General features: G+C 44.4%; 1 long non-coding RNA gene across 1 annotated transcript in view; it reads left to right on the forward strand.

Annotated features, from left to right (window-relative positions):
* The window catches only part of LOC125089964 (uncharacterized), a 299,071-nt gene that overhangs the window by 243,319 nt on the left and 28,997 nt on the right, over window positions 1-26,755 (forward strand). Inside the window, exon 4 of the long non-coding RNA XR_007124111.1 lies at window positions 9,185-9,290. This is a non-coding gene — a long non-coding RNA (uncharacterized LOC125089964). The remainder of the gene's footprint in view (window positions 1-9,184; window positions 9,291-26,755) is intronic.

The following is a 26,755-nucleotide window of genomic DNA, read 5'->3' on the forward strand; positions in this document are numbered from 1 at the left end:
CAGCAATACAATGTTATCTCACACCTGTCAGAATGTTTTTCATCAAAAGGCAAGATGGGAATAAATATTGTGAAAATGTCTATGCTACCTAAAGCAATCTACACATTTAATGCAATTCCTATCAAAGTACCATCCATTTTTTTCAAAGAAATGGAACAAATAATCCTAAAATTTATATGGAACCAGAAAAGACCTCGAATAGCCAAAGGAATATTGAAAAAGAAAGCCAAAGTTGGTGGCATCACAATTCCGGACTTCAAGCTCTATTACAAAGCTGTCATCATCAAGACAGCATGGTACTGGCACAAAAACAACACATAAATCAATGGAACAGAATAGAGAGCCCAGAAATGGACCCTCAACTCTATGGTCAACTCATCTTCGACAAAGCAGGAAAGAATGTCCAATGGAAAAAAGACAGCCTCTTCAATAAATGGTGTTGGGAAAATTGGACAGCCACATGCAGAAAAATGAAACTGGATCATTTCCTTACACCACACACGAAAATAGACTCAAAATGGATGAAGGATCTCAATGTGAGAAAGGAATCCATCAAAATCCTCGAGGAGAACACAGGCAGCAACCTCTTCGACGTCAGCCGCAGCAACATCTTCCTAGGAACATCCCCAAAGGCAAGGGAAGCAAGGGTAAAAATGAACTTTTGGGATTTTATCAAGATCAAAAGCTTTTGCACAGCAAAGGAAACAGTTAACAAAACCAAAAGACAACTGACAGAATGGGAGAAGATATTTGCAAATGACATATCAGATAAAGGGCTAGTGTCCAAAATCTATAAAGAACTTAGCAAACTCAACACCCAAAGAACAAATAATCCAATCAAGAAATGGGCAGAGGACATGAACAGACATTTCTGCAAAGAAGACATCCAGATGGCCAACAGACACATGAAAAAGTGCTCCATATCACTCGACATCAGGGAAATACAAATCAAAACCACCATGAGATATCACCTCACACCAGTCAGAATGGCTAAAATTAACAAGTCAGGAAATGACAGATGCTGGCGAGGATGCGGAGAAAGGGGAACCCTCCTACACTGTTGGTGGGAATGCAAGCTGGTGCAACCACTCTGGAAAACAGCATGGAGGTTCCTCAAAATGTTGAAAATAGAACTACCCTATGACCCAGCAATTGCACTGCTGGGTATTTACCCTAAAGATACAAACGTAGTGATCCGAAGGGGCACGTGCACCCGAATGTTTATAGCAGCAATGTCTACAATAGCCAAACTATGGAAAGAACCTAGATGTCCATCAACAGACGAATGGATAAAGAAGATGTGGTATATATACACAATGGAATACTATGCAGCCATCAAAAGAAATGAAATCTTGCCATTTGCGACGACGTGGATGGAACTAGAGGGTATCATGCTTAGCGAAATAAGTCAATCGGAGAAAGACAACTATCATATGATCTCCCTGGTATGAGGGAGAGGAGATGCAACATGGGGGGTTAAGGGGGTAGGAGAAGAATAAATGTAACAAGATGGGATTGGGAGGGAGACAAACCATAAGTGACTCTTAATCTCACAAAACAAACTGAGGGGGGTTGGGAGAGGGGGGGTGGGGTTATGGATATTGGGGAGGGTATGTGCTATGGTGAGTGCTGTGAAGTGTGTAAACCTGGCGATTCACAGACCTGTACCCCTGGGGATAAAAATATATGTTTATAAAAAATAAAATTAAAAAAAAAAAAAAAGGCAAGATGGGGAGGATGTGGTGAAAAGGGACCCTCGTGCACTGTTGGTGGGAATGTATGTTGGTGCAGCCACTCTGGAAAAGAGTATAGACAGATTCCCCAAAAGATTAAAACTAGACCTACCATATAATCCAGCCATTCTGCTTCTGGGGATATAGCCAGAGGAAATGGAAAAAGGATATCGAAGAGATATCTGTCCTTCCATGTTCAATGCAGCATTAGTCACAGTAGTTAAGATGTAGAAACAGCATACATGCCCATCAACAGATGAATGTATAAAAAAGACATTGTATATTTTATTTGTATGTGCATATCTATATATCTGCATATATATCTGAATATTACTTAGCCATGAGAAAGAATGAAATCTGGCCATTTGTGACCATATGGATGGATCTTGGGCCTTACGCTAAATGAAATAAGCCAGAGAGTAAAAGGTAAATACTGTATAGTATTTTTTTTTAATATTTTATTTATTTGACACAGAGAGACGGTGAGAGAGGGAACACAGCAGAGGGAGTGGGAGAGGGAGAAGGAGGCTCCCCACGGAGCAGGGAGCTTGATGCGGGGCTCGATCCCAGGACCCCAGGATCATGACCTGAGCTGAAGGCAGACGCCCAAAGACTGAGCCACCCAGGCGCCCCTAAATACTGTGTAGTGTTAATTATGCAGTATTAGCTCTGGCATTTCCTGGAGGTCCCTGAAATCTCAGCCCACACGTGTGTTCTGTGAAGCACTCCAAGGAGTGGCTTTGGACTCCTGGGGGAGATCATCCTCACCCAGAAAGGGCAATAAAATAAGAGTGTTAACATGGGAATCTGGAATGTCAGTACCAGAATGGAAAATGTTGGAACTGAGAGATTTTACCTTCCATTAAGTGGGATTACCTCCTCTAGAAATTAAAGGTCTTGAAAAAAGTGTAGGTTCTGTGTGTCAGAACCAAAACCCAACTCTTAAAGTTTCAGACCAAAAGAAGGCACCTGATAGTAGCTTGACCTCATCATAGTATTTCTTCATCTCCCTCTTGCATGTCTGCACACACAAACACATACGCACATACATGCACGCACATGCACACGCAGACACACACACACACACACCTTGTGATGCCCCACCCTTTACAGTTAGTGATTTAGATCACACCATGATTGAGGTAGATCATTCCAGATGGCTCTTCACTTCAGTTTGGGTATAACGGTTGCAGGGCAAATAGAACCGTGACTTAGGTTTCCTAATTTATGTCGCAGAGTCTCTGTGAGATTGCTTCATGTCCTATCACATTAAATTCACCTTGTCTCTGTCCTCCCTCTGAGCTGCTTAGCCATTAGTGGTGAAGGGTGGCTGGAGAGTAGAGTGTGGCGTTTCAGCAGGGCAGGCAGGAGGGCATGTAAAGGAAGGGCATTCTGCTGGCAAGCTTTTACCTGGTAGGTAGTGGCCTCCGCCAGCAAAACTTGGGAGCCAGCCTGGGTCAAGAGGAGCAAGGATGCTAAGATATAAAATCCTTCTGTAACCTGGGTGATCTGGTAAACAGGTGTGTGACAAATACCATGATACACACCTGGGGAAGGAAGGAAAGGAGGGATGGAGGGAGAGAGGGAGGGAAAGGGAAGAAAGGAAGGAGGGAAGGAAGGGACACCAGGAGCCTGTGGCTGTGGCCCTTCACTCCTGCAGGAAAGCATCTTCTCTCCATGTTGCCCCATCTGGGAGGTTTGGGGATGGACCTTTCCCACAGGCACCCTACAGTGCTACCTTGCCCTTCCTTCAGTTAAGCTGATATCATTTCCTGTATCTTTCTCCCCTCTTCCTGCCCTGGAGGATTTGAATGAGTTCATCTGGGGGCACTTTTTCCCGGTTGGATGGGGAGTGATGGAAGAAGTTCTGTCGGGAGGAATTCATCTGTGGAGCTTCTGGTGGAGAATTGCAAGAGCTTATTGCCCCAAACTCTTGTCTAATTCTTGTGCTGGAGTGGCATGCTCTAGCCCCAACTTATGACAGGGAGGCACAGGGACAAGGGTTTGAGCAGCTTGTGCTGTGCCGCTCTTCAGAATTCTCCTAATAGTCCTGGCTTAGGTCTGAGTAACTTTCTTTATTCTCCTTGACCTTGCCCCATTACAAAGCTGACTGGCTGGGCACCTGGCCTGAGCTGAGCCAATCAGTCCTGCTCAAAAATATGAATGGCATGGGACATACAGCTGAGCCACACTGGCCATGGAACCATGAGGCTACATGGAGTTAGAACCACAAGGAGCCACATCTGAGTGAAACTTGTAAGGGTCTGGAGGAACAGAAAAAGAGTCTCAAAAAGGAAGAGCGTTTACAGAGAGAATGGAATATTCTTGCAAAGAAACAGGAATGAGAGGTCAAGTAGTCCTCAAAAGAAGGAGGCCAAAAGAAGAGCTGGCTGGTGATGTTCCGGTTGCCGTAATGACCAGCTGTATTTCCTCAAATAGATTTCACAAGATTTTCCTGCCTCCTTCCAATAAATTCCTCATTGCCAAAGCCAGCTTGAGTGAGGATCTGTTTCTTGAAATAAACTGATCTTTCAGACCGGATTGTAAAATTTGATATCATAGGGAAAAGATAACCCCACTGGTTTATGTCCTAGAATCATTGCCAGTCTTAGGCATATGGTTTGAGGGGTGGGGGTGGCCTTGGGTCTAAATTCTCTCTTTCTCTGACATGCCATCCTGCTGTAAATTTCACCATTATGGAACCATTCCTTTAGGTTAAGGGTTTGTCTCTCAAGGAACTTAATGTAACTCAACTCTAATGAGCTACTCAGAGACATTTAGCTTAGAGGAACTTTTAGAGGGGCACCAAAAGATAGGTGCACAACTCTGCAAGAACTAGACCCCTGATCGGTGTACTCTGCACCACCCACTCCCTTCAGCCAGACACCTCGATCCACTTTTATCAAAATCATTCCAACAAAGGAATTCTTCATATATGTAAAAAAATCATAAATGTAGAGCACTTTCTCTTTATGAGGACTTCCTCACCTCCTTTTCAAGATGCCAGAGCAAATACCAGTTCTCTCTAGGAAACAGATTTCCATGGCTATATATACTCCAATTTGTTTATTTTTTCCCCTGAGTAGTGTGGTTTTCTCATTTGTGAAAGGAACATGGCAGGGGAAGAAGGAGTCTGGTAGACTCTCTAAGGCCAGGTGGCCCATTCAAGTGCCTTTGGGCATGATGGAACAGAGTGGGTCAGGTGAGAACTGAGACAACCCGGGGGAGGAGAGACATGTTTGAAGAACTTCAAATCCAGACCAGGCAAACCACCTCTGAAGGGCTGTATTTGTCCCCTGGGGGTGTCAATTTATAAGCTCTGTCCTGTGGTTTCTCTTGGTGCTGAAAGTTGAATGCTTCTAAGTTTGTCTTTGGGTATGAAGACAACTGAGAGGAACCAGTGAGTAGGGACTGAGAATTCATGCTGGGGGACGAGGGGGATTATTTGGAATTCCTGTTGAGAATGGATAATGATACAGATGGTGGGGGAGAATTCTGGGAATTCCCTTTTCCCTCCCATCTTCCTTCCCATCCTGTGCCTCTATTTCCTTTCCTACGTGCTCCTTGGGACCTCCTGTGAGTTTTGTGGGCAGGACCAACCATTTGTGTTCAATGACTCCTATATCATACGGGAGGTTGGCAGAAGCCCAGAGAAATGGCATGTGAATAACGCTATGGCTTTGTGCCAAGTGCAGTTGCATTTGTCGCTGAAGATTTCCCATGGCCCGGACCACATGTCCCTGTAGTGCTCAGAGATGCTTAGTAATGAGCTAATTTTCTTGGCATGCAGGTGGACTGGAATCATGTGTCCCCAGATACTAGTGCTGATGGCCTTGTTACGGTCCTCCTAGCTGGCTCAGTGTGGGGCATGTCTCCAAATAACGCACTGGGCCAGGCATCCAGCTAGAACCCACATGTAAGTACCAGAGCCTGATGTGGCCCATGACCCCCGGGGTGCCTGACTCATAATCATTTTTACTACTTCTTCCTTCTTAGTGTCAGCAAAAATCTTGTCCTAGGATGATGATATTAGAGATTTGGGCAAGACCTTTCCTACTATTTTGAAATAGTGGGAATGGTAAATACATTGAGAAGTCTGGCACCAGCTGAGTTTCAATTTTTCATATAAATCGTGCTAAAAGAAGGTTTTAAGTTACCCTATTCTGTATTCTGTTTCATTCCTCTGTCTGTCTGTTGTCCAACAGGACATGGGTAGGCTCAAGCCTGCACAAACCAATTTCAGTCTGACCCTGATTAAAATTTCCTTCCAGCAAACCTGAGAAACAGCTGTTTCTCAGTGAATGGCCCCTAGCACATCCCAGCCATCCTGTCACCCCTAGAGGCCATTTCTCAGAAGCCATCTGTTGTGAGTTGAGAAGATGAAAGGTGTCAGTCCCGTAATGCTTGTAACTTAGGGGAGGCAACAAGATTCTTTCTTTGTTTTATCCTTTTAAGTTGAACATGTAACTGTTACGACTGGGGGAGGAGTCATTTCCATTCCCACCACCTGGGGAGAAGGCATTTGTCAATCTCCTTAGTGAGAAGAGAACATTTTTGCTTCTGATATACAGGGCTGGTTTATTTTGGAATACCAGCTTTTCTTTGTTCCAGGCTGTTCTGTTGCTGTGACATTACAGTCCTTGCCATTTAAGTTGTTGTGGGGAAACAAGAGTTTCAGGGATCATCCTGAGGCCCAGGGAGGGTTTTACCAACCCTCTAACTTAAAGCTGGTGACGGTGACTGGAGTTGTTGCTCTAGTTGTAGGAGAAAGGATGCTTTAGGTTCATTACTGGGAGTCTGGAAGCTTTCTTTACCTTGGTTTCTGACCTGCTTCTGAAGGTACCTTCTTTTAGTCCATTCATCTGGGAGTAACTGAAAAAGAAGTCTTCAAACACTGTCTTTCATGCTATACTTCCCATCCATCCCAATTCTGGATCCATTCTCCTCCTTCTTAATAATAATAACTAACATGTGGCTATGGAAGTACCATTTATAAAGCATCCTTTATCTCCTTCTGAAAGAATGGGGCTCAAGAGAATTTGCCTGACTTGGCCAGCATTCCCCGCCAGGAGATGGTGAAAACAGACCGAAACATACGCAAGTCCAAATCTGAACATCATCTTAAGAGAAAGTTCCCTATGACCCTGCAATTGCACTACTGGGTATTTACCCCAAAGATACAGATGTAGTGAAAAGAAGGGCCATCTATACCCCAATGTTCATAGCAGCAATGGCCACGGTCGCCAAACTGTGGAAAGAACCAAGATGCCCTTCAACGGATGAATGGATAAGGAAGAGGTGGTCCATATACACTATGGAGTATTATGCCTCCTTCAGAAAGGATGAATACCCAACTTTTGTAGCAACATGGACGGGACTGGAAGAGATTATGCTGAGTGAAATAAGTCAAGCAGAGAGAGTCAATTATCATATGGTTTCACTGATTTGTGGAGCATAACAAATAACATGGAGGATATAAGGAGATGGAGAGGAAAAGGGAGTTGAGGGAAACTGGAAGGGGAGATGAACCATGAGAGACTATGGACTCTGAAAAACAATCTGAGGGTTTTGAAGGAGGGGGTGGGAGGTTGGGGGAACCAGGTGGTGGGCATTATGGAGGGTACGTATTGCATGGAGCACTGGGTGTGGTGCATAAACAATGAATTCTGTTACACTGAAAAGAAATTAAATAAAAAAAGGAGAGAAAGTTCTCAGGAACGCATTATTTTTTAAAAGGCAAGAGTCTTAGGATCTGGAGATTTAGTTTATACACACACAGATATGTGTGTGTGCATGAATATCGTAAGGGAAGCAAAAATCCAGAAGTAATTTACTAATTCATACTAAAATGTAAATGATTTGTCATACTTTTCCTCCTAGAGAAATTTCTTGGAACATATTTATCTAAAGATGACTAGAAGGGCAGTGTTTAGCTTGAGGAAATGCATAGCAAATGCATAATTTCATAATGTCATATACAGAATACATCTACTGAACAGTATAATACAGTTGCAGGTTATTTAGAAAGGTGATTTGCTTCAGGCGAAAGATGTCACCTTTCCTCTATTACAGTCTTCAAATTACATGATGGTTCTATTTTAAGACAGATGCATATCTGACAGCAAATTCTTCTTTGTTTTTGTATTATGACTTGGAAACATTGCATTCATTCATTTACTTAATAAACACATTTTGAGCTAATTTATTACTAATCAGGAGACATTCTAGAAGCTGAGGATACAAGGATCGTCAAGCCAAATATTGCTTCCCAAAGAATATGGCATGAAAAAGCCTAGAGAAACTTCTGAGTTGTTGGAATCCAAGATGGGACACGCCTACTTTGGCTTGGATGTGAAGCTGTCATGGGGAAGGGTATATCTGAGCTGGGCTTTGGAGCATGGAGTCCACCAGACAGAGGAGGAAGGGAAAGGTATTCAAGGCAGAGGGAAGAGCCAGTGAGGAGACGCATTGATAAGAATATTCCATGTTACAAGACATCATTAGAAGAATTTGTTACACATTCACCAAACTAACTGAGCACCTACTGTGTGCTGGCACACTTATCAGGCACTAGGGATACAAAAACTACTCGTATGGAGGCCCTGCCCTCTGGAGACTTGGAATCACAGAATGCAGGGACTTGGAAGGATCTCAGCAATGGTGTTTCCCAGTGCTCTCCTAGATTCTGAATTCCTCATTGCTGAATTCTAGAAGTTATGCTTCTGAGGCCCCTAGGGAGGTTGGAGGGCCCCGGAAATGTGAGTGTATTCATCAGCTTAGGTCAAGTTGTGCTGCAGTAATAAATGACCCTCAACTCTTAATGGCTTATAACAACAGTAAAGGCATATTTCTTGCTCATGTGACCATCATGGATCAGCTCTGGCTTTGCTTGATGGCTTCTTCATTCTGGAATTTGCTATAGGAGAAGCTTTTGTTTGGAACACACTGAACCCATCTCAGAGGGAAAAGAGCAGTGGACCATGGCTTTTAAAACTTCTGCTTGGCAATAGCACCTGTCACTTCTGCCTATACTCACTGGCCAAAAGCAGATCACGGGCTAAGCCTCACATCAATGTAATAAGGAGGTATATTCATTTTCCAGAAATGGGGGGAGATACTTGAGTGGTGATTCAGTATTCATCATGGAGTCCAGGAATTCCCTACCCTGGCTTCAACTAATGCAGCTTCATGTTCTATATGTTGGACTCACATGCAATTTTGGACTCTCATCTTGCTTGAAGAAGCATGGCAAAGAATGCTAGATGTCCACGAAAATCTGTTCTCTCCTCCCACAATGGAGTCGCTACTCACCTTGCATCTAGATAGGACGGGGTATTTACTTCTCACTGGTAGAATGTATGTAAAAATGATATGTACTTATTTTAGGCCATTATTTTTAAGAATCAAGTATATACTTTTTATTTGTTTATTTTTGTCATTTCTCCCCTTAGTGTAAGAAGATGGCAAGGCCATAGGAGATGGCCCAGAAACCAGAGAGATGGTCCCTGAGTCACAGTATGGGGGAAAGCGGCCAACTGTCTCACTGTGGATTATTGGGTAAGTGAGAGTGGAGATTCTATTTTTTCTTTGTTTAGCCATATACATTTTAAGGTCGATTTGTTATAGCTGTTTAAACACTAAAGATTTTGCATATAAAAATATGGTCTCATCTAATTCTGTCTTTGTTCTAAGAAGGAGGTAGAAGATCTGGGAGGGATGGTAACTTGTGCGCATTTCCACAGTTAGGGTAGAATGAAGACTTCACCCCAGGGCTCTGGGCTTACAGGCCTGGGTTTCTCCCAGTGAGTCTGGCTGATATCCCAAGAGATGGAACATGTGATTAAAATTTGGATTCCAGATTACTGGTTCATGCCCATGATCTGGTCCAAAGATATGTTTTTGTTTCCTACAAAAAACCTACAAAGGGTTTTAACATCATACAAATTAATTATAAATATGTAAATATCAGGATATTTCATAAGACAAGGGATGATTGGCTTTAGCTCCTCCCACTTTAGATGAAGTCTATCTTCTTCAATTCCCTGTTGTCCCCTCTGTACCCTATTGCGTTCCTCTCTCTGAAACTTAGAGTTCATTGCCATTTATTTGGATGCTTTCACAGGCTAATAGTGAAGAAGAATATAAATTTTTATTTCCTTTGTTCCTATAAAAGACAGAATAATGAAGCAATAAGAGATAAGTGTGTATATATATATATATATATATATATAGAGAGAGAGAGAGAGAGAGAGAGAGAATATTTCTTTGGAAAGTGAAGAACCGTGCCTACCCCAGTCCACTTCACCTGCTTCTCTTACCTAAGCTCCCATGAGTATTTCCATTTTAGACACCTCTACTAGGGATTCATGTAGGGGAAATGACTTCCCTTCCCTAAGGCCATCATTGAGCCAACACCAATGTCCTTTTTTGAGCCAGAAGTGCCATATACAGATTATCACATACCTTGGCATGGTGTGACCACTTCCTTTATCCTTGTGGTGAGGGCCTACTGAGAGCAAGGTGCCCAGCTAGAGGCCTGGGCTGGTGGGATCAGCAGTGACTGCCATGGGATCTCTGGTCTTCAGAGGCTGGGAGTGACCATCAAGGGAGGCTTTAGGACTATGGGTCTCAGCCTTACTTCCCCCTCCTCTGCACCCATGATGGCGGATTTGCTCCCCAGGGACATCTCTACCAAACTCTCCCCAGGGTGTATGTGTCCTGTAATAGCATTTTGGAATATTAGCTGGTATTTTTCTACTATGCCTCCTAAGATCCCCTATGTCTTATCACTTAAGAATCCTGTTCTCACGTCCCCTAAGACAGCTAACATACAAAGGAAAGGTATTCTGGTTTTTGCTATTTGGAAGGATAGATGGTAAATTCTAACAGAGATTGTAGGCTCTAAGACTAGGAAATGGCTTGACGTAACGTTTATGCAAACTTCTGTTCAGACATAATCTTCCTTGTGAAGACTTTTGCTTACTACCCAATTTGAAGTGATGTGCCTCCTTACCATCCCTCATTCTCCCCGCTCATCCCTGAAATGATTTTGTGCATATTTTGCTTGCTTAATGGCATCTTTGTCTCTAGGTTGGGAGCCCCATTGGGGCAGGCACCTGGTCAACCTTGTTTACTGGGTTGTCCTCAATGCTAGGGCAGGCCTCGTACAGTGGAGCAGCTCAAGAGATTCTGAGTGATTGAATAAAGGAGGTGAATTTGATACTGGTGGGTCTTTGAGCAAAGGCTCTGCTCTCCAGCACATGAATTGGGTCATGGGGTAATTGCAGTGCGTGCCAAGGGTGGGAGTAAGGGAAACCCCACGTAACTTAGAAGCTTTGAGAATAAAAGAGAGAACGGGGCTCCTCCCTAGGTAGAGATAGGAGAGGTGGACATTTCCAGAGGGGTCTGGGTGGACATGCCTGAAGGCAGGAGAAAGCTTCCTAGACAGACCTCTGGGTTTAGCCCAGACAGCTGATGGAACTGGCAGGCCTAGAGACTGTGAACAGAGAGGGACCAGGAAATCACGCTGGTGCCATCTTGGATAAAGGACAACACTGAGCCTGAGGGCTGTGTCCCACTCCTCCCTAAGCCTTCCTACTACCTTAGCCCTTCCTCCATCTGGATGGGCTGGGAGGCCAGAGCAGTACCAATTCAACTGAAATAAAGTTTATACCACTTGGTGAAATGAGGGTCTACATAGGAACAGTTAAAAAAAACACACAAGCAAACCAACCAGGAAACTTCCGTCTCTCACTCATCTGTGCGTGCGGACTGAAATTTGTATTCCCAGCATGGACAGTTCCTCACAGCTGTATCTCCATCACTTTCTCAACCACTCACGAGTAAGAGTGATTTTGTTATAGGAATAAATGTGGATCCGCTCTAATTTATTTCTAAAAAGTAATTAATTCACAAATTTTCCCCAATTTGGCTCTGATTTGTCAGGTTACTCATTATGCCTATTGCAACTGATTACGAAAACGTGTTCAAGGCCTGCTGCTGGGATAGCAGGGAAGAAAATGCCTGCTGTAAAGGGGGGAGCCCTAGGCTCTGAATAGCAAGACCTGGGTTCTGGTTACAGCTGTGCCAGCTATTAGCTGCGGGCTCCTGGCAGGTTCCTTCCCCTCTCTGGGCGTCTGCCTTTGCATCAGCGAATTATGGGAATGAACTGGCTTGTCAATTACATGTGATTGTAGCAACTGCGGACCAGCTGTGCTGTTATTGATGTAACAAGTTTTCTTTAGTTCAGCTAAGAACCTGACTATTTCTGCTAGGTTGCTTGAGATCAGGCAGTGTGAGAAGCCATCAGGATGGGTGAACTTCTCTCTCTGACATTCTGGTCTGTGCCCAGTGACTTTCAGAGGGAGAGGCCAGGCTCTTTTCAAACTTCCTGTGTCTTGAGCTCACCCCTGAACAATGAGGGAGCTGCCGTCTACTGTTCCCAAGGCCTGGCTGTAGCCACAGGTGACTGCTTGTAAAAGGAGAGGTTCTTAGAAAATGTTTGACAACCTCACCTTGGTTAAGTGTTCCCCCAAGGGATTTCATTGGGTCCCTGTTTTCTTGTTTATATTTTACCTCTCCTAAAGTGCCACTTACCTTCGTGGTGTGAGGCAAACGGGAATGCCTTGGCATTGCAGGCTCTGGTTGAAAAAAAAAAAAAAGAAAAAGAAAAAGAAATCAAAACGCAGGCGAAGATTTGCCAGCTGTCCACTAGAGGACAGCAGAGTCGTGAGAATTGGGATCCTCGGAGGCTTTGTACGTGGAAGTGTTGACATGTGACTTGGCAATTGAGTAATTTTTGATACTGTCCTGACACATAAACACCTAGAAGCAGGTTTTCAAAGGTTATTTGCACACTAAAAGAGGAATTAACAAAACGAACTTGCATGCCAAAAGTAATTTTCAATATTCTACAAAGAACTGGGGCCTCATAATGAGATTGCTTTTAGAGAATATTTGCTATCGTTAACTGGGTATGTTACACTTCACCGGCAAACATGCATTCCAAATAAATGAGGCCGAATGGACCTGAAAAAAAAAAAAAAAAGTAGATCCGGCGACTAATAAAAATTTCTGCTGGGACTGGGGCCTGGCCAGCTCACCCAACAGGAGTTGTTGGGTTTTAAGTGCTTTTTCTATGTCCCTCAGACCTTGGAGCTCCCAGATAGGCGGTACTACCACAGTTCGACAATTGTACACTTACTACACGGTCGTGAGCGTTATTGTGGCGATTTATTCTTAAACGATCCCTCTACCTTCAGCAGAAAAAGTCAGCAAATTATCAGAGTTTATTCCCCTGACATTCTCACACCTTGAGAAATAGCCCATTTGTATTATCGCAATTTGATATATTTCCCATTTACCGAGCTTCTTTGGCAAGTTGGCATTTTAATTTAATTATACTTTTTGCTAATGGTCTTTATTTTTCAGTGTCTGTGTGTAAAACGCCCATGGGTTTGATGATCTCCACCCCCCCCTTCCCAGTGCCAAGCTGTAGTGCAAATTTATAAACTGACAAAATTCAGCGTAAAATTCAGGAGGTGAAATGAAGGAATTCGTAAAGAAATCCTGCCTGAACCACGAGGCATTTTCTTCACTTGCGGAGTGTGGCCCTGTCTTGCATGTCTTTGGTTCCTGCCCTTGGTGTCACTGACAGGAACTTGAGCACAAAAGAAGGTGGGTGTGGTGTTCAGCAGGTCAGAGAACGACAGAGACCACCAAGGGCTTGGACTCCTCCCAGGGTCTGTTCTGAGCCTCTGAGGATCTAGCAACAACAGCAGCAGGAACATTTCCTTGACTTCTAGGCAATGCTTGGGGCTTGTTGGGGCTTTTCCCTTAAGAATAGTAATTGATCGTGGAGGCCTGTAGCTCTCCTTGAAGAGAGCGTGCAGGCTGGTGGAGTCTGGAGGATGCTCTCCTGGGACTTGGGGGCTGTACTGGCTTGCATTTAATAGCAAAGAGGAGGTCCTGGATGGATAGGCCCAGAGTATACACACGCATACTCACATTTGCACACGTGTGTGTCCCCCATGTTCTCGATTCTCGGACCCCACTGACTGGAAGACACACCACGGATACAGTAATAGCCTTTCAAGGAAAAAAAAAGAAGAAGAAACAACCGCCAGATTTAACACACACACAACCATGTAGGGTGCGTTCCAACTTCAGAAATGCTAAAAGGTAGGAAACAAAGGCTGATCTTAAAATCTTGGAAATTTAGCATGTATCATTTTGATAGATACGTTTCAGGCAACATAGGCTTTCAGAGTGGGTCCCAGAGTACGACTCAGCACCTGAAAACCTCTGTCACAACAGTCAAGTTTACGGCAGAGCCATGCTTGCTCTGCTTTGCGGGGATGGGGGAAGGAATGCGATGCCGGTCTCGGGAAGTGCTCTCTGTAAACTGTAAAGTGGCCGGCAAGGGATCTTTCCTCTTGTGTGTCTCACTGGATCTGTGTTCTTGGCGCTTGTTTTGTGGGACTCAGCTGAATTTCCCCCCAGGAACCTGACTCCCACCTGTCTGCATTGCCCCCCCACCCCCCACCCCCGTCTGTTCTCACCCATACTTGCCAGCTTGGATGGTTTGCCCGATAGAAACGTGTGTGGATGAGAACCAATTCATTTAATCCCTTTAGCAAAGCCCAGGACAATTTATCTGTCTGTTCTTGAAAAGACATCCCGCCGCTCCTACTGAGAAGGCTGAGGAAACCAGGAGAGTTCTAATGGTGGAGGGTTTTCCATTTAAAGGAGAGGGCATGGGGGCTAGGGGAGGATGCATGTGCATGTGTCAGGCCAGATCTCAGTGACACCGTCAAGGACCCTATGAACGCATCCATTACCCACCTCTGAGAGGGTGGGGGCGGGATCCCAGCCTGGGCAAAACTGCGTCCTGCTCCAGCCCTGGCAGGAAGGAAAGAAAGGGGCACACAATTGAAGAACAGAGTGTGTTAATTACCTCACTCAGGGGATCCCATAAAATGTGATGCATATGTAAATTGACACAATGAATATGATTACTGCAGAATTTAATTTTCATACGGAGGAGCAGAGGAGCCCAGGGAAGGAGACAGGACCTCAGACGCCAGTGTCTTTGATCTTTGCCCTCTCTTTCACCAATGGGAAGTCCTGCTCTTGTCTAACTGGTCACATCTCTATGGGCCTGGCATCCTTGGAGTTAATGCATTCTCTCCTTGCCTCTCCAGTCACTACTCAGTTACTTGCTTGAACAAATGAAGTCATTTGGCACCATGAGAGATAGGGTGTAAAGTCAGACAGGTAGGTAGTGGAAGCCAAGTCACAGAGAATGTCTCAGATCTTCGGGAAGGCTTTGAATTTCTCTGGCTACTCGTTAGTGCAGACAGCTGGCCGTGTGGACGGTGGGGACATGCGGAAGGATGGTGGCCCTTTAGCTGGAGATGGGCAGGGGGTGGGAGAGGAGAGAAGTCATCAGATCCTGGTATATTTTCATTGACGTGGGTGGGACAGAAGAAGACCCAGAGCACAGAATGATGATGCCAAGGTTTTGTATTGAGCAAAAGGAAGAACCATCTTGTCAGTTTTTGATATAGGGGAAATATACGTATATATTTTTAAATGTGAAGTGTAGGGGCACCTGAGTGGCTCAGTGGGTTAAGCCTCTGCCTTCGGCTCGGGTCATGATCCCAGGGTCCTGGGATCGAGCCCCGCATCGGGCTCTCTGCTCAGCAGGGAGCCTGTTTCCCCTTCTCTCTCTGCCTGCCTCTCTGCCTACCTGTGATCTCTGTCTGTCAAATAAATAAATAAAATCATTAAAAAAAATAAAAATAAATGTGAAGTGTAAACTTCTTGCCAGTTGAAAGAGGCAACAAGTCCTGTTGGGGATAGAGTGAGGTTGACTGACAGAGAACAGAAAAGAATTCAAGACAAGATGTAGGGGAGAGAAAGCATAAGAGAAAACAAAGGTAAGAACAAATTCAAACTCCTGACAAATACTCAGCTACCATAAGGCGGGCTGGATTCCATTCGACCTGGGAGGACATAGGCACTTAATTATTATTTAATATTTTTGTACAGGGGCACCTGGGTGGCTCAGTGGGTTAAGCCTCTGCCTTCAGCTCAGGTCATGATCTCAGGGTCCTGGGATTGAGCCCCACATCCGGCTCTCTGCTCCGCAGGGAGCCTGCTTCCCCCCATCCCCCAACCTCTCTCTGCCTACTCTGCATACTCTCTCTGTCAAATAAACAAATAAAATCTTAAAAAAAATATTTTTGTACATGTGCTGCCCTTCATTCGGGCAACTGAGAGCTCTTTGACAGCAGGATCTTCTCGGGTTCTTAGGGAGCGCCGTAGTCATTCAGTTCACACTTGCAGACTGTCTGGCCAGGGCCGCCATGATCGCCAGAACCTAATGGGTCTCCTTGGCTGACTTCCAGATCTGCTGGGGAAGGGTGGACAGGCAAGGGAGAACACACTTTCTTGTTTTCACTGGGTGGGATCTTCAGCTTCTACCATTCTCCTCCGTGTTTTTTGCCCTCAGAACGGCACATTTCTCATGTTCTCACACTCAGAAGACGCTGTGTGGAATGCCATGATGTCTTTGTCACCGTCTTTGTTGAGTCTGGGGGTCTAAGGGAGAGAACAGTCCTGGCATAGTTGTCTCAGGAAGTTTGTCCTCGGGGCTGGAAGTGTTAAAGACAAGAAGCAAAGGGCCACAGTGAAGTGCGATCAGCCTTTTAGTTTTTTGCATTTGGGGGGCCCATATTCAGTGACTGAACAGTGGCAGATGGGCTGGTGAGAAGTGCGGTGTTATGGGACACAACTGAATATTTTAGAAACCAAAGAAAATCCATGTCACTCCTCTGTTCTCTTTCACTGGGAAAGCCCTCCTTTCAACGGCAGTCACTGGCAGCTGATTGGATATCGTGAGTAGAACCGGTGGTACCTAATGGTTCAGATTTCTTTTTAGGTCATGGTTTTCTTGTCCAATCATTCTTTCAAACCCACATATCACTGGCCCTGGTGTGATTCTCTCGGTTTAAAGGGGTTAGTGGAAAAAAACACACAGACTCTCCCTGGGTTTCACGTCTCATTTGCCAGAGTTGGTTCCTCATCGCTGACTGCCAGGATGTCCTTCACACCCCTCATTTGGCCTGAAGGTGTTTTGTGTGTGTGACAAGAAGCATCCCAACCAGCTGCGTCCTGACCCCAGAATCATCAGAGCCTTCACCTGCTGAGAGAACTGGGTGACCCAGGAGGCAGCTTTCCTCGCAAGATGGAGACTGCCTGGTCCAAGAAGTCTTTGGTCTTTGAGTCTGGTGACTGCTGGGGTTAAGAGGGAGATTTAAAAAGTTACTCCTTCACTGCTGGAGAATTCTGCCCCTGAAATTGGGATTCATGAGCACCAGGCACCCAGGTTTTTTTTTCTGGAACAGAGATGAAGGACCAGGCAGAAGAGAAAGAGGCTGTTTCCCGGGGCCCCTCAGCTGCCACACCTTTGTGCCTAAAAAGTATTCAGCACACCAGTGAAATAGACTACACAGGGTGGTTTGTGATGGTGAGTCTGTAGATCAGCAGTTGGGCTATGCTCAGCTAAGTATTTTTCTACTGGTCTTGTCTAGGGTCACTCAATTGATTTCAGTCTCAGTGGCTCAGCTTTAGGTAGAAAGTCTAAGATGATTTAACTCATAAGACTGCTGGTTGGTATTGGCTAGGATAGCCAAAGGGATGGTTGTGACAGCTGGATGACCAAATGGCCTTCCTTCTCCAAGGAGGTCAGCTTAGGTCGGTCTTTGCATGGCAGTTGTAGAGTTCCAAGAGCTTTCTACACATTCCTAATGATGTCCTTAGGATGGTTTTCCAGAAATAAAACTATGGGTCAAAAAGCCTGTAGAGTTTTAAGGCTTTACCAGCATCTTACAAAAAAGCACATGTTCTTTGAACAGATCCTATGCCCAGGTATTATCTGTATAGTGATTTTCCTTTTGTGTATGTTTTCTATAACTCACATTCATGTGTAGGAAAAAAAAAAAAAGCCACACTCTCTACCTGACTGCATTCAATCAATTCCTAAATTAAGTAGTGCAAGTGGAAATGTAATTCAGTACACATATCCCTCAGGAGCAAGTGGACTAAAGACTCGTTAAGTGGGCTTCATCCCCCGTTATTAAACATATCCCAATTTTCCTAGCTGAAGAAGGGAATGGGACAAGCATTTTCACTTCAGTTAAATTACTGTAGTATGGAAACCGAACAACTTGTCTACAGTTTCCTTTGTTCAGGAAAACCACGAATTTCTGTAATTTCCTACCTATGTCCCAAATATAAATGGAGCCCTTACTCGCTTAAAATCCAAGAAGACCTGCTGATTTAAAAACCCGGCTGCCATTTTGTCTCAAGAGCTCGACCGCAGCATTATTCAGCCTTGCATCTATCTAGGTGTTTTTCCACTAGTGCACCAGATAGGGTCAAAGTCAGTATGGTGCCCAAGTAGCCCGCTTCAAGAGACAATGCTTTCTTCCATCTAAGACCTGCGTAAATAACCACGCCCATTGGCTTGTAGCACAGACACTTCAAGGGGAAAGACAAACGCAAAGTCAATAGAAGAGTTTCTTGACAGCTCCTGATAGTTTCTCCAGATAGTCAGCTTCTTCCCAGTTATCTTTCAAGAGAGACAGACAGACACAGACTACATAGTAAGTCATTACATTTCCGTATCACTTACCAGCCAGGACAAAGAGGAATTTTATAAAAGGTCTTAACATCTAGAATGGATTCCGAAACCCAGGTATTTTGATGAAAGTTCTGGACACTGAGCTCAGCGATCTTTTCACCCCACAGTAGGATGGCAGTGAATTTAGGAAGGCAGGAATGCATTTCTTTGGTTTCTGGATGATTGCTTCTTGAAGGCTTATACCCCAAGTTATATTTTGAGCTAAATTGCCTTTCTTTATGTTTTCATAGAATTGAATACATTTGTCTCCTCACTGATAGGCAAAGGTTAAGGCAAACAAAGAGACAAAATACCTCACTTCACCCCAAACGCTTTATTGAGTTTACTTCTAAAGTCACACTGGTGTCTTTCATCAGCATAAGGCTTTGAAATAGCCTAGGTTTGTGGTCACGGGTAAGTCCCAGTACAAGCTCAGCAACATACCAGTGATGTGACAGGCTAGTGACGCTCTGAGTCAGGTGTGCTCACCTTCAGGAATGAGAACCTATCTTCTATTTAAATCAGCTGTTATTAGTTATTAGTATTGATTCATTGCAATTGTCTATAAAGCAGGTGACACCAAGCTTGGCACATAGTACATTTACATTAATAATTATCCTTATTGGTACTTTACTTCATTATACTATGTCCTGTATATAACTGGCTCAGATGTTCTTGTTCTCATTTTAGGGGAAACAAAACAGAAAAGGAAGAAATCTCCCAGGTTCGTGCTGCCAGTTCCAGAAAGCCAGACAGGGTCTAGCCAAACACAGTAGCACTAGCAATGACTGTCGTACAGTTGGTCGGGCTAATGAGGCTGAAATGACCAAGGCTTCTCTGGGCAGAAACACAACATAGTGTTTTATTTTATTGCTTTGGATTTGTAATGGAAATACGCAAGAGGCTGAGCATCTGAGTTTAAGAAAGCATCCCCGTTTTCTGTGACTTTTGATATTGGTTCCAGGATTCAAAGTCAGTTTCAGGACACTGGCCTCCACCACTTTCATCCACTTTGGTTCTTTTATTTTCTGTATTTTTTTTATTTTTAAGTAACCTCTACCTCCAGCATGGGGCTCAAACTCACAGCATTGAGATCAAGAGCTGTGTGCTTTACTGACTGAGCCAGCCAGGCTCCCCTCTCTTGTTTTTTTTTTTTTTTGAACAATCTTAATGTGCAACCCCCAACAGACCAGATACGACATTGTCCCCCATGCCACGTTTGTAGCCTGGTGCAGGTTGTTCATGTCAGCCAGAGTGGCCTCTGTGGTAAATCTGTTCCCAAGAGCACGGTGATTAGAAGTTTAGATCCTCAGTGGAAGTGGTGGTATACTGGGTAAGGCTGGTGACTCTTCTTAGGAGTATCTGCTCCCAATTCGAACACAGGTACTTTTCTCTTGCAAAATCAGAACAAACAACCTGTAAAACCAGACTCCTGGCTCCATTCCTGAATGTACTCTTCGCCAAGCACCTTGGGACAGTTTGTCCTTTCATTGCCGGGTGGGTCTTCTTCAAAATGGCCATTCTTGGGTGCCTGGGTGGCTCAGTGGGTTAAGCCGCTGCCTTCGGCTCAGGTCATGATCTCAGGGTCCTGGGATCGAGGCCCGCATCGGGCTCTCTGCTCAGCAGGGAGCCTGCTTCCCTCTCTCTCTCTCTCTCTGCCTGCCTCTCTGTCTACTTGTGATCTCTCTGTGTCAAATAAATAAAAATAAAATCTTTAAAAAAAAAAAATGGCCATTCTTACCAGTTGACTCGTTGGCCAAATCTTCCGCCTCTTCCCAACCACTCTCCGTCTAAGAGATGGGAATCTGTCCATTTGTTTATGGAGCAGCACAGTCAGGAGCTCGTGACAGAGAGAGAGGGGGGAAGGGGAGCCAAGTTGGTGGAACGCAGGAGGGAAGTAGGGTATGAGAGGACAAGGCAAGCATGGCTTCATGAGATGGCTTTATCCCCAGGGACACGCTCTCTGACTCTAAGATGTGGCCCATTTCATCAAAACCTGAAGGAGCATCCTGATCTAGTTCACTGTGAGTTTGAATTGATATCTTAAAGGAGGATGTGTGTGGGGGGTGCCTGGGTGGCTCAGTGTGTTAAGCCTCTGCCTTCGGCTCGCATCATGATCTCAGGGTCCTGGGATTGAGCCCCGAATCGGGCTCTCTGCTCAGCAGGGAGCCTGCTTCCCCCTCTCTCTCTGCCTGCCTCTCTGCCTCCTTGTGATCTCTCTCTCTCTCTGTCAAATAAATAAAAAAAAAAAAAAAAAGGAGGATGAGTGTGTTATGGGGACATCCATGCCAAAGGGCAAAGGACATGGTGTTCGGGTGGGAGAAAAGTAGAGTAGTTGATGAAAATGTGAACGTTGGGGCAGAAGAAGTAGGGGGGCTTTTCAGCAAGGTAGTGGCTGGGCAGGGGCCTCCTGGTGATCCTTCTCAGCTCAGCTCCTGTGTACTAGCTCCATAAATGACTGACTCAGACACTGCTGGATCCCAGCTCCCCCTCTTCCTTACAAAACACGTGGCATTCTTCCAGACCCTCGGTGTGCTCCATCATAACCACTCATCCTGTCAGACCGCTCGCTGCCTGAGGTGAGCCTGTTACTCAGGGGTGGCCAATGAGACATAAGCCAAGAAATCTGTGGAGAGCTTGTTCTTGATAGCCATACAGTCCTTTCTAGCTCCTCTGCTCTGCTCTTCTTCCTGCCTGAGAGACTGCTGAGGTCGAGCTGCAGGGAGTAGCCGCCACGAGGTGACAGGCACAGGGGCGAGTGCCTTCTGACAGAGGGCAGAGGATCTGAAAGGAAGGATCGTAGGCCAACATCCTGAGCCACATCCCAGCTTCGAGGAGCCGTGTTCTGTTATTTGAACTAAATACGTTCCTACCCGAGACCACTGATAACATCCAGCAATAACTGCGTTCGTTAGTTGAAAAGAAAAGAAAAGCTGTCAACAGCTACCAAACATCGTGCATTTTCAAGTAAAAGCTATTTCTCACTCGCATCAAGTCCCATCAAAAACGCTGGTTTTCTTGCTCAGCAGAGAGCTCGTCTCCACAAACGAGGATGCGGCACTACGGTCTCTTCCTGTCCGGCGGCCCTGTCGTCCTCCACACATGGCTTTCAAAGTCCCCGAGCTGTGGGCTTCGGCTGGCAGAGTGGGAGCAGGGAGAGGATCACGGGATGTGGTGGGGCACCGGGAAGGGGTGTCTGGTCCCAAGGTTACGTCTCCCTTCTTTCCATGGACCAGACTCAGTCTTTTGTCACCAGTAACTCCAGGTGAGGCCAGTGACGCAGTCCGGCACGGTGCCGAGAAGGGAGAGAAGATGGGTTTCGTGACAAGCCAGCTGGCATCTGTGGCAGCCACCAAAATCACTCGTCCCTGGGGTGTTGCCTTGGCTTCCTGAGGGACAAACTGGCACCTCAGTTTTCATCACGGTGATTCACAGTCCTACTGGTCTTTCTTCGACCTTCAGATGATGGGGTGTGAATACAGATAAGCAACCAGGCCTGTGGGTTTTCTTCAGCTGATGAGGAAGGAGAGAAGGTGGGGAAGATGGCGGGGTCTGGAGGCAGATATTAATTTCCCTATTTGACTTAGTGTAAGCAGGATGTGGGGGAAGAGACGAATAAAAATTATTTAAATTTCTTAATGTTCTAAACCACAAACTGTATCTCATAAAATTACAAATAGGATCTAAGCCACGACTCATTGGTTGGCCAGGGTTCTTCATTAATCTTTCTGGAGAGGGGTTGGGGTGTAGTGATTAGAAACTCAGCCTTGGGCTCTGAATCCTGGCTCCACCATTTAGTGGCTTGGAGACTTGGGGCACATTTCTTAGTCACTCTAAGCCTCAGTTTCTTAATCTGTGAAAAGGAGTTGGTAAAGCCGTACCCTCATAGGGATGTCAAGTGCACTGAGTGGGATGAAAGATACAAAGGGGTCAGTATAGTGGGCATTCGATAGACCTCAGCTGATGGTGATGATTTGGAGTAAATTAAATGTTTGATTGAGTTTGGAAAACACTTACATGCCGAAAGTCAACTTAGCAGTTCCTTGTTTTAAATTTTCTTTGATTGTGGTAAGAACACGTAACATGAGCTCTACCGTCTGCACTAATTTCTAAGTTCATGATACCATTGGTTCTAGGCACAGTGTGGTGCAGCAGCCCCTGAGAGCTTATTCATCCTGGATGATGGAAACTCTGTGCCCAGTGATTACTATCCCCCTACTTCCCCCTCCCCCTAGCTCCTGGCAACCATCATTCCACTCTTGGAGTCCATAATTTTGCCTAGTTTGGATACTTTGTATAGAATCATGCTGTATTTGCCCTGTGACTGGCTTATTCTACAAGGATAATATCCTCAGTGCCTCCCCTGCTGTTGCAGATACAGACTTTCCTTCTTTTTTAAAGTTACATTGTATTCCATTGTAGGTATAGTCCACATTTCCTTATTCTCTCCTCTGTTGATGGACATTGAGATTACGTCTGTATGTTGGCTAATGCAAATGATCCTGCAGTGAACGTGGGAATGCTAGTAACTCTTGTACATCCTGATTTCAGTTCTTTTGGGTAAATACTCAGAAGTGGGGTCGCAGTTCAAAGGCTTTTGCACCGTAAAGGAAAATGTCAATGGAGTAAAAAGGCAACCTGGAGAATGGGAGAAAAGTCCTGCGAACCATCTATCTGACAAAGGGTAAATTTCTAAAAACAATATAGGGAACCCCTCCTACATGATAGCAAGAAACAAAATAAAACAAAATAAAAAAAATAAATACCTATGTTAAAATGTGGACTAAGGACTTGACTAGACAGGTTTTTTGTATTTTTTTTTTTTCAAAGAAGACCTACAGATGGCCAGCAAACATATGAAAAAAAAAAAAAAAAAACAACAAAAACAATATACCTAGCCATCCAGGGAATACAAATCAAAACTACAGTGAAATATCACCTTAGGCTTCTCAGAATGACTACTGTCAAAAACAAAAACAAAACAAAGACAAGTGTTAATGAACGTGGAGAAATTGGAACCCTTGCGCACTGTTGGAGGGCATGCACAATGGTGCAGTTGGTCTGGAAAGCAGTATGGAGGTTCCTCAAAAAATTAAAAACAGAACTACCCTATGATCCAACAATCTCACTTCTGGGTATTTAACCAAAACTATGATTATTATTATTAAAGAATAACAGTTCATCAGCTTGGAGTGTCCAGAGAAAGCCTCTAGATGGTGCTGAAGCAGAGAGTCAGCTTGGTACCCGATCTGAGAAGCTCAGAAATACTGTTGCCTATCATTTCTCCCAAGCCGGGAACCTCACAAGTCAGAACCATAGCTGTGTTGGACGAAGCCATCTAGGAAACTCCCCCCTCTACCTCTGTGAGTCCCTGTGTCTTTGGAGTGAGGACTATTGGCCATTCTTTGGTTGCTCCCTAAAACACGATCAACTTCCAACCTCATTTAAGTCCAATGAGACAACATATGTTAAGTACCCACAATATTGCTTAACATACATTAAATGCTCAGTAAGTGCAAATTTCCCTTTATTTTCTCCAATAGGCAAAGAGTCTCTCCTTCTATTTCCTTTCTATTCAGGATTTTTGTCGGTGGGCAGCAAACTTGGAAAAATCTATGTATTTGCTTATTAAAAGTTTGAGGTAAGCAAAGTTTGCCTGATCTATTGATCTGAAAGGCTGTTGGATGTAGAGACTTCAAGTTTGAGCTCTGGACTCAGGCAAGCTTGGGCCTAAAACCCAGCTTTTCCAGGAGCTGTGTGGTCTCCATCATGCTTTTTCCTACCATTTGTCAAATAGGGATGATGATACTTCTCTTATTTGAGGGAATGAGTGCAAAGTGCCTACCACAGTATCCAACACATGCCTCTTCATTTTTCCTTATTCAGAAAATACCTAGTTAACCCCCAGTTTCCCCCTGGGTTGCACTTTTCAGCATGACGCTTCCCTAATGCCCTGGCTTTGGTTGGGGACATCAACAGGATGCTTTGACTTCCGTCAATACCAAGCTTCCCTGCTCTCTTTTTCTTAAGCCCCGTCTTCTCTTCTACATGTGATGGATTAGTTGGATGAACTAAACATAGCCAGGGTGAGCTAGCCAATGAGGTTCCCTAAGCTAGTTATTGGTGTCGAGAGGCTAACCTGAGTTGAGTTCTCTTTGATCAGCTGGGTTATCTGAACAAGATATCTCTCAGCACCAGCCCCTTGTCTACCATAGAAAGAGGTGGACAGAATCATCTCCACTGGGTCTTTTTGCCCTTAGTCTATCCTCTTCATGAGTGCAAAGATGGCTACTGTGGGCAAGAGAGATGAGACCATATGTTCTTCCTAGAGGTGGGAGTGGGCCTTGGTTACCCTCCTACCTAAGACAGAAATTGTCTGAATTGCAGAGTCAGTCCTGAAGGAAAGTGTGGGACTGAGAAACATGAATGTCTTGGGAAAGCTGAGCATTTGGTGCCTCCTTAAACACATTCCGGACATACTCGCATATGCAGTGCATGCGTGAGAACTTGATTTGTTACAAAATTAAAAAACAGTTAATTTGCAAGTATAATATTCATATACCTCAGCCTTCGTGTTCAGATGAGGGACCTATTAAGGTCCTAAAATGGTATTTTTTAAAGATATTTGCTCATTAAAAATACAGATAAGCATGAAGAAAAACAAAAAAAATTGTTCACAATTTCACTACCCACATAAATTCTGATGATCCAAAAAGTAGGTTACAGTTAGCAAATGTTAACAGGTCAGAAAGGAACATGATGAAAAGGGAAATTCCCTCCATGGTCTCTTTTCTTACTATTGCTCACAGTTTGCTCCAATTCTTCTGGATACATTTTTTTTGTATTTGCCAGTACACATGTGTGTACACACACATTAATTGCAGGAAAGGAATTTAACAAATTTTTACTTCCACTGAATATAATCTTGTATTTCAACTTTTGGTGTCACATTTTTTTTCGTTCCTCAAAACAGCATGATACTGGTCGCTCCCAGCCACTGACGTAAACTAATTTATGCTGGCGCACTTACTAAGTTTCGTTTAAGCTACCTGTAACGTTTCTTTATCTAACCTTTGTGGTGGTGAAATTTTTAGTATCCCATGTCCTCTCTTAAGTTCTCTTTTGCAATTTTCTAAATCAGACGTCTTCTTGGGAGGCATATTAAAAGGGTTTAAAATTTGGATAATAAAATAAATTGCTCATTTCCTGTAAACAGCATTCCAGCGTGCATTATTCAGTTTCAGAATTACCCTGATTGCAACTGCTGACTTCAGGCAGCTCTATGGCTTCTCTGTTCTTGGGCTTGGTGACACTGTGGTGACACCCACAGTGGGGTGGGGGGTGTTGGGGGGATGAGGAGTGGTATTTTTAGAGAGGATTTTTGTTTTGTTTTGTTTTGTTTTAATCCCCCACTATGGGAACTGTCTCCTTTTCTGAGACCAATTTATGTTTTGTCAGTTCCATAAGGAGTCACATGTGGAAGCTTGAATTCACTGGAAACCACGTTGGCAATCCATATATGTGGTGTTTTCCGGTCCCTGCAGAAAACCAGCAATGGCAACTGCATTGCTGACCTGACCTTAATCAGAGTCTCCTTAAGGACCGGGTAACTGATGTGTTTTTTCTTCAATGCTATAGGGAGGGTTTTGAGTAGGATTTAGAAGTTCTTGGAGGCATCCAGATTGTTCTGGGAAGCGAGTGTAGAACAGAACAGAAGAAGATACACATGTTCTTCCCTTGTGTAGTGATGCTAGCAGGGTTTGTATCCAGATCATCTCAAAGAACAACTCAGTTTGATGGTGAGCTTCTGACCTCATAATCAGGACTGCAGTGTGACAATGACTCTCACACCTGTCACCTTTGAGCCATCTCTGATCACCCTGAGATGTGTCCTTTCTGGAGGGGGATGGGAGAAGAGAACTGTCCTTTTAACTTTGAGGAACGCTAGAGATGCAAACCATATTGTGTAAAATTACGCATCAGTTCATAAAATTGCCATAAGTGACCAGCGTCAGGTGAATTTTCTGAAGTGGGCGCTCCGCTGGGGCACAAGGAACAGGTAATGAAGGAACTTTCCAGAGATGATTAACAAGGGCCTCCACTTTTTATTAGACTCATTTTGCTAATCCCGAAAATTAAGGAATTCCAGGTGTATGGAGCCAAGTATGCAAATGATTTCCTTCCGCCTAGCTGCTGATTTCATAAAAGGTTCTCAAACAGAGAAATAAAACACACGGAATAGGAAAGCTTTATGGCACAGTCGAGAATATTGTACCTTTAAATAGTTCAGACAAGCAGTGCGTGCTGTAAATTTGCCACAGAGACAAATTTGTGC

This window comes from Lutra lutra, chromosome 17 (genome assembly GCF_902655055.1).
Source record: "Lutra lutra chromosome 17, mLutLut1.2, whole genome shotgun sequence".
Taxonomy (NCBI): Eukaryota; Metazoa; Chordata; class Mammalia; order Carnivora; family Mustelidae; genus Lutra; species Lutra lutra.